The following is a 5,611-nucleotide window of genomic DNA, read 5'->3' on the forward strand; positions in this document are numbered from 1 at the left end:
GCGATCTTGGCTCACTGCAACCTCCATCTCCCAGGTTCAAGCGATTCTTCTGTCTCAGCCTCCCGAGTAGCTGGGATTACAGGCGCATACCACCATGCTCTGCTAATTTTTGTATTTTTAGTAGAGACAGGGTTTCATCATATTGGTCAGGCTGGTCTGGAACTCCGGACCTCAGGTGATCTGCCTGCCTCAGCCTCCCAAAATGCTGGGATTACAGGCATGAGCCACTGCGCCCGGCTTTCTGGTATTCTGTTATAGCAGCACAAAATGGACTAAGACAATGTTAAATGATCCAATTAAAGTAAAAAGTTTGTTAAAGTGTATTAAAAACCTAACAAACTTTACCTTTTTTTAAATGACAAAGTGCACATTCAACACACAAGGATACAGGGAGCTTGTGAATAAGAGGACTAAAAAAGATTTACTGTGCAAACACTAACCAAAACCCACCTTTATATATAGAAAGGCAAAATAGAGCTTATGACAGAGCTTTACTTCTAAGTAACTCAAGGTTTAAAGAAGAATTGTAATTAAAAATTTGCACTTAATTACATAAAAGCTCTCCATATACTGTATATCAAATCTTGTTGGAAGCAGCTAAAGTTGTACTTCAGAGGATTTTTTTAGCCTTCAAACATATAAAGAAAGAATAAAGGCTGAAAGAGCAATTATCTATTCAAAGAAATTAGGAAAACAAAATATCCATTTGAAGAAATCAGAGAAAAAGTATATTAAATCTAAAGAAAGTAGAGTGAAAGACACAGGGATGACAAGAACAGAAATTAATGACATAGAAAACAAACATAAATAAAAGGAATCGACCAAACCAAAAGTTGCTTCTTTGCAAAAATTCATGAGATGATATACTTTAGTAACAGTGTTCAAGGACAAAAACAAAGAGTGTACAAATAACACTATCAAGAATGAAAGAGGACCATCACTATCAATCCCACAAATAATAATAAGAAAAGTAGAGGACATACTGGACAACTCAACACCACAAAACTGTGAAAGATAGTTAACTGAAAAAATACTAATTACAGAAACATACACAGTAGAAATAGTACTAAATAAATTTAATCAGTAAGCAAAATTTTTTTCTACAAAAACTTTTGTACAAAGCTACCATGGCTTTCCCAGCAGGATCTATGTATCAGTCCATTTTTGTGTTGCTATAAAGAAATACTCAAGAATGAGTAATTTATAATGAAAAAATATTTAGGTTTGGTGTGGTGGCTCACATCTGTGATCCTAGCACTTTGGGAGACCAAGGCTAGAAGATCCCTTGTGCTCAGGAGTCTGAGACCAGCCCAGGCAACATAGAGAGACCCTGTCTCTAAAAATACTACATATATACAAACATAAATAAGAAAGGAGATCTAATTGGCTCACAGTTCTGCAGCTGTACAGGAAGCTTGGTGCTGGCATCTGCTTCTGGTGAGGGCCTCAAGATGCATACAATCATGGTGGAAGGCAAATGGGGAGCTGGTGTATTTCATGGTGCATCCCCCCAGAAAAGGCTTGAGAGGCCCCCAGAATCCCTAGCTGGGTGACTAGTGAAGATCTTTCCTTGTATAAAGCCAGGCCACAAAGACTGAAGAGTTGCCTGTTTTTCAAAAGCACAAATCCCAGTAAAAAATAATAAGGCACGTGAAGAAATAGGGAAAAATGGCCCAATCAAAGGAACAAAATAAATATCCAGGAACTGACCTTAAACAAAGAGATCAATTAATGACCTGAAAAAGAATTCAAAATAATTGTCTTAAAGAACTTCAATGTGATACAAGAGTATACAGATAGACAACTAAAAACAAATCCAGAAAACAACACATTAACAAAGTGACAATATGATCAAAGAGACAAAAACTAAGGAAGAAAAAACAAATAGAAATTCCAGAGCCGAAGATTGCAATAATTGAATTATAAAATTCACTAGAAGGATTCAATAGACAACTTGATCAAGCAGAACAAAGAATCAGTGAAGTCGAAGACATAATTTGAAATGATCAAGTCACAGGAACAAAAAGAATAAAGGATTAATAAAAGTGAAGAAAGCATAAGGGACTTATGAAAAATCATCAAACCTATCAATATACATGTTATAGGAGTTAAAAAGAAGAAAGAAAGCAAAGGGCAGAGAGTTTATTTGAAGAAATAATGGCCCAAACTTCCAAATCTAAGGAAGAAAATGGACATCCAAATTCTAGAAGCTCGAAGGATGCTGACTAAGAAGAACCCAAAGATGCCCACACTGAGACATATTGTAATCAAACTATCAAGGACAGTTTGATGTATCAGAAGTCAAGGATAAAGAGGGAGTCTTGAAAATAGCAAGAGAAAAGCCACTTGTATGTACAAGGGAGCTACTGTAAGATTATCAGCTGATTTCTCAGCAGAAACATTATAGGCTAGAAAGGAGTTAGATATTATATTCAAAGTGCTGGAAGAAAAAAACTTTTGTCAACCAAGAATATTATAACCAACAAAACTGTTCTTCAAAAATGAACAAGAAGGCAGCCAAGTGGTCTCCCAAGACCACAACCCAGCCACCACTAGTGTCGTCGCCACCCATAAAAGAGCCGAGCTGAGTAGGGGTGCTGCCCAGAGTCCTGTGGGCAAAAGACTATAGCAGGAGCTGATGACCCTCATGATCTCTGGTGACAAAGGGATTTCTGCTTTCCTTGAATCAGACAACCTTTTCAAATGGGTAGGGACCATCCATGGAGCAGCTGGCACAGTATATGAGGACCTGAGGTATGAGCTCTTGCTAGAGTTCCCCAGTGGCTACCCTTACAATGAGCCCACAGTGAAGTTCCTCACACCCTGCTACCACCCCAACATAGACACCCAGGGTAACATATGCCTGGATATCCGGAAGGACAAGTGGTCTGTACTGTATGGCATCAGGACCATTCGGGTCTCCATCCAGAGCCTGCTAGGAGAACCCAACATTGATAGCCCTTTGAACATGCATGCTGTTGAGTTCTGGAAAAACCCTACAGCTTTTACCTGCAAGAAACCTATTCAAAGTAGGTTACCAGCTAGGACCCCTGACCCAGGCTGCCCAGACTGTCCTTTTTTTTTTTTTTTTTCTTTTTTTTTTTTGAGATGGAGTCTCGCTCTGTTGCCCAGGCTGGAGTGCAGTGGTGAGATCTCAGCTCACTGCAACCTCCACCTCCCAGGTTCAAACGATTCTCGTGCCTCAGCCTCCCGAGTAGCTGGGATTACAAGTGCCTGCCACCACGCCCGGCTAATTTTGATATTTTTAGTAGAGACAAGGTTTCACCACGTTGGTCAGGCTGGTCACAAACTCCTGACCTCAGGTGATCTGCCCGCCTTGGCCTCCCAAAGTGTTGGGATTACAAGCATGAGCCACCACGCCTGGCTTCCCTGCCTATCTTTGTGTTGCCTTTTTAAGTTTTCCTTCTATGGTCTGTCCTGTCTGATTTCTGTATAGGACTCTGCATCTTCAGCTGTGGTATTATTTTTGTTTTGTTTTTGTCTTTTAAATTAAGCCTCGGTTGAGCCATTGTGATGTATATTAAATAAATACATTTTGGTTATTAAAAAAAAAATGAAGGTGAAATAAAGACCTTCCCAGAAAAATAAAAGCTGAAGGTGTTTATCCACACTAAATCTACCTTACAAAAAAATGCTAAAGGGAGTTCTTCAAGTTGAAACAAAAGGACACTTGACAGCAACACAACAGCATAAAAAATATGAAGTGCTCAGTAAAGGGAGGTATATGGAAAAGTACAGAATCCTATAATATTCTAATGGTGGTACATAAATCACATTTAATCCTGGTATAAAATTTGAAAAAGTATAAACAGAACTATAATTATCAAACTATGTTAATGAACATAAAATATAAAAATATGCAATTTGTGAAATAAATAACATAAAGTAGGGGAGATGTAAAATTTCGTATGTAATTGATATTAAGTTTTTGTCAGTTTAAAATAAATGGCTACAATGATAAGGTATTATACTTAATCCCCATGGTAATCACAAAGGAAATATCTGTAGAAGATATACAGAAGAAAATGAGAAAGGAATCAAACTTGTCACTAAAAAAAAAATTAACAAAACCTAATGAGAAAGGAAAAGGGACAAAATAACTGCAAGGTATACAAAAAACAATCAACAAAATGGCAAAGTAAGTCCTTTCCTGTCAGTAATTTTTATATATGTAAATCCAAAGAAATAGAGGGCCGAGTGTGATGGCTCACACCTGTATTCCCAGCATTTTGGGAGGCCAGGACGGGCAGATCACCTGAGGTCAGGAGTTCGAGACCAGCCTGGCCAACATGATGAAACCCCCATCTCTACCAAAAATATAAAAAATTAGCAGGGCATGGTGGTGTGCACCTGTAATCCCAGCTACTCAGTAGGATGAGGCAGGAGAATAGCTTGAACTTGGGAGGCGGAGGTTGCAGTGAGCTGAGACCGTGCCACTGCACTCCAATCTGGGTGACAGAGCAAGACTCCATCTCAAAAACAAACAAACAAACAAACAAAAAACAAAAAAAAAAAAGAAAGAAAAAAGAAATAGAGTGGTTCAATAGATTTTTCAGAACCTCAAGACCCACTCACCTTAGATATAAAGACACATATAGGCTGCGTATTAGTTCATTCTCACAGTGTTATGAAGAAATACCCAAGACTGGGTAATTTATAAAGAAAAGAGGTTTAATTGACTCACAGTTCTTCATTGCTGGAGAGACCTCAGGAAACTTACAATCACGGTGAAAGGCAAAGGAGAAGCAGGCACCTTCTTTTCAGGGTAGCAGGACAGAGTGAATGCAAGCAGGGGAAATGGTAGATGCTTATAAAACCATCAGATCTCGTAAGGCTCACTCATTACCATGAGAATATGGGGGAAACCGTCCCCATGATCCAATTACCTCCACCTGGTCCTGCCCTTGACACGTGGGGATTATTACAATTCAAGGTGAGATCTGGATGGGGACACAGAGACAAACCATATCAGGCTGCAAGTGAAAGCATGGATAAAGATATTATATGCAAATTGCAACCAAAAGAGAGCAGTGCTGGCCAATTTATATCAGACAAAATAGACTCTAAGACAAAAACTGTCACAAGAGACAAAAATGAACATATAACAATAAAAGAATCAATTTTCAGCTGGGCGCAGTGGCTCAGGCCTATAATCTCAGCATTTTGGGAGGCTGAGGTGGGCTGATCACCTGTGGACAGGAGTTTGAGACCAGCCTGGCCAACATGGCAAAACCCTGTCTCTACAAAAATACAAAAAAAAATTAGCTGGGCATGATGGTGGACTCTTGTAGTCCCAGCTACTCAGGAGGCTGAGGCAGGAGAATCACTTGAACCTGGGAGAGAGAGGATGCAGTGAGCCAAGATCAAGCCACTGCACTCCAGCCTGGGTGAGAGTGAGACTCCTTCTCAAATAAAAAAAAGCAAGAATCAATTTTCCAGTCATATAACAATTACATATATATATCTAACAGTAGCTCACTCAAATATATGAAGCAAATGTTGAAAGAATTGAAGGGACAAATAGGCAGTAACACAGTAATAGAAGGAGATTTTAATACCTTGCTTTCAATAACGCATAGAATAACCAGAC

General features: G+C 39.0%; 1 pseudogene; it reads left to right on the forward strand.

Annotated features, from left to right (window-relative positions):
* The first annotated feature begins 351 nt into the window (after positions 1-351).
* On the forward strand, positions 352-3,054 carry LOC129013721 (ubiquitin-conjugating enzyme E2 C-like; annotated as a pseudogene).
* The last annotated feature ends 2,557 nt before the right edge of the window (positions 3,055-5,611 follow it).

The sequence above is a fragment of the Pongo pygmaeus genome, chromosome 16 (genome assembly GCF_028885625.2).
Source record: "Pongo pygmaeus isolate AG05252 chromosome 16, NHGRI_mPonPyg2-v2.0_pri, whole genome shotgun sequence".
NCBI classification, from domain to species: Eukaryota; Metazoa; Chordata; class Mammalia; order Primates; family Hominidae; genus Pongo; species Pongo pygmaeus.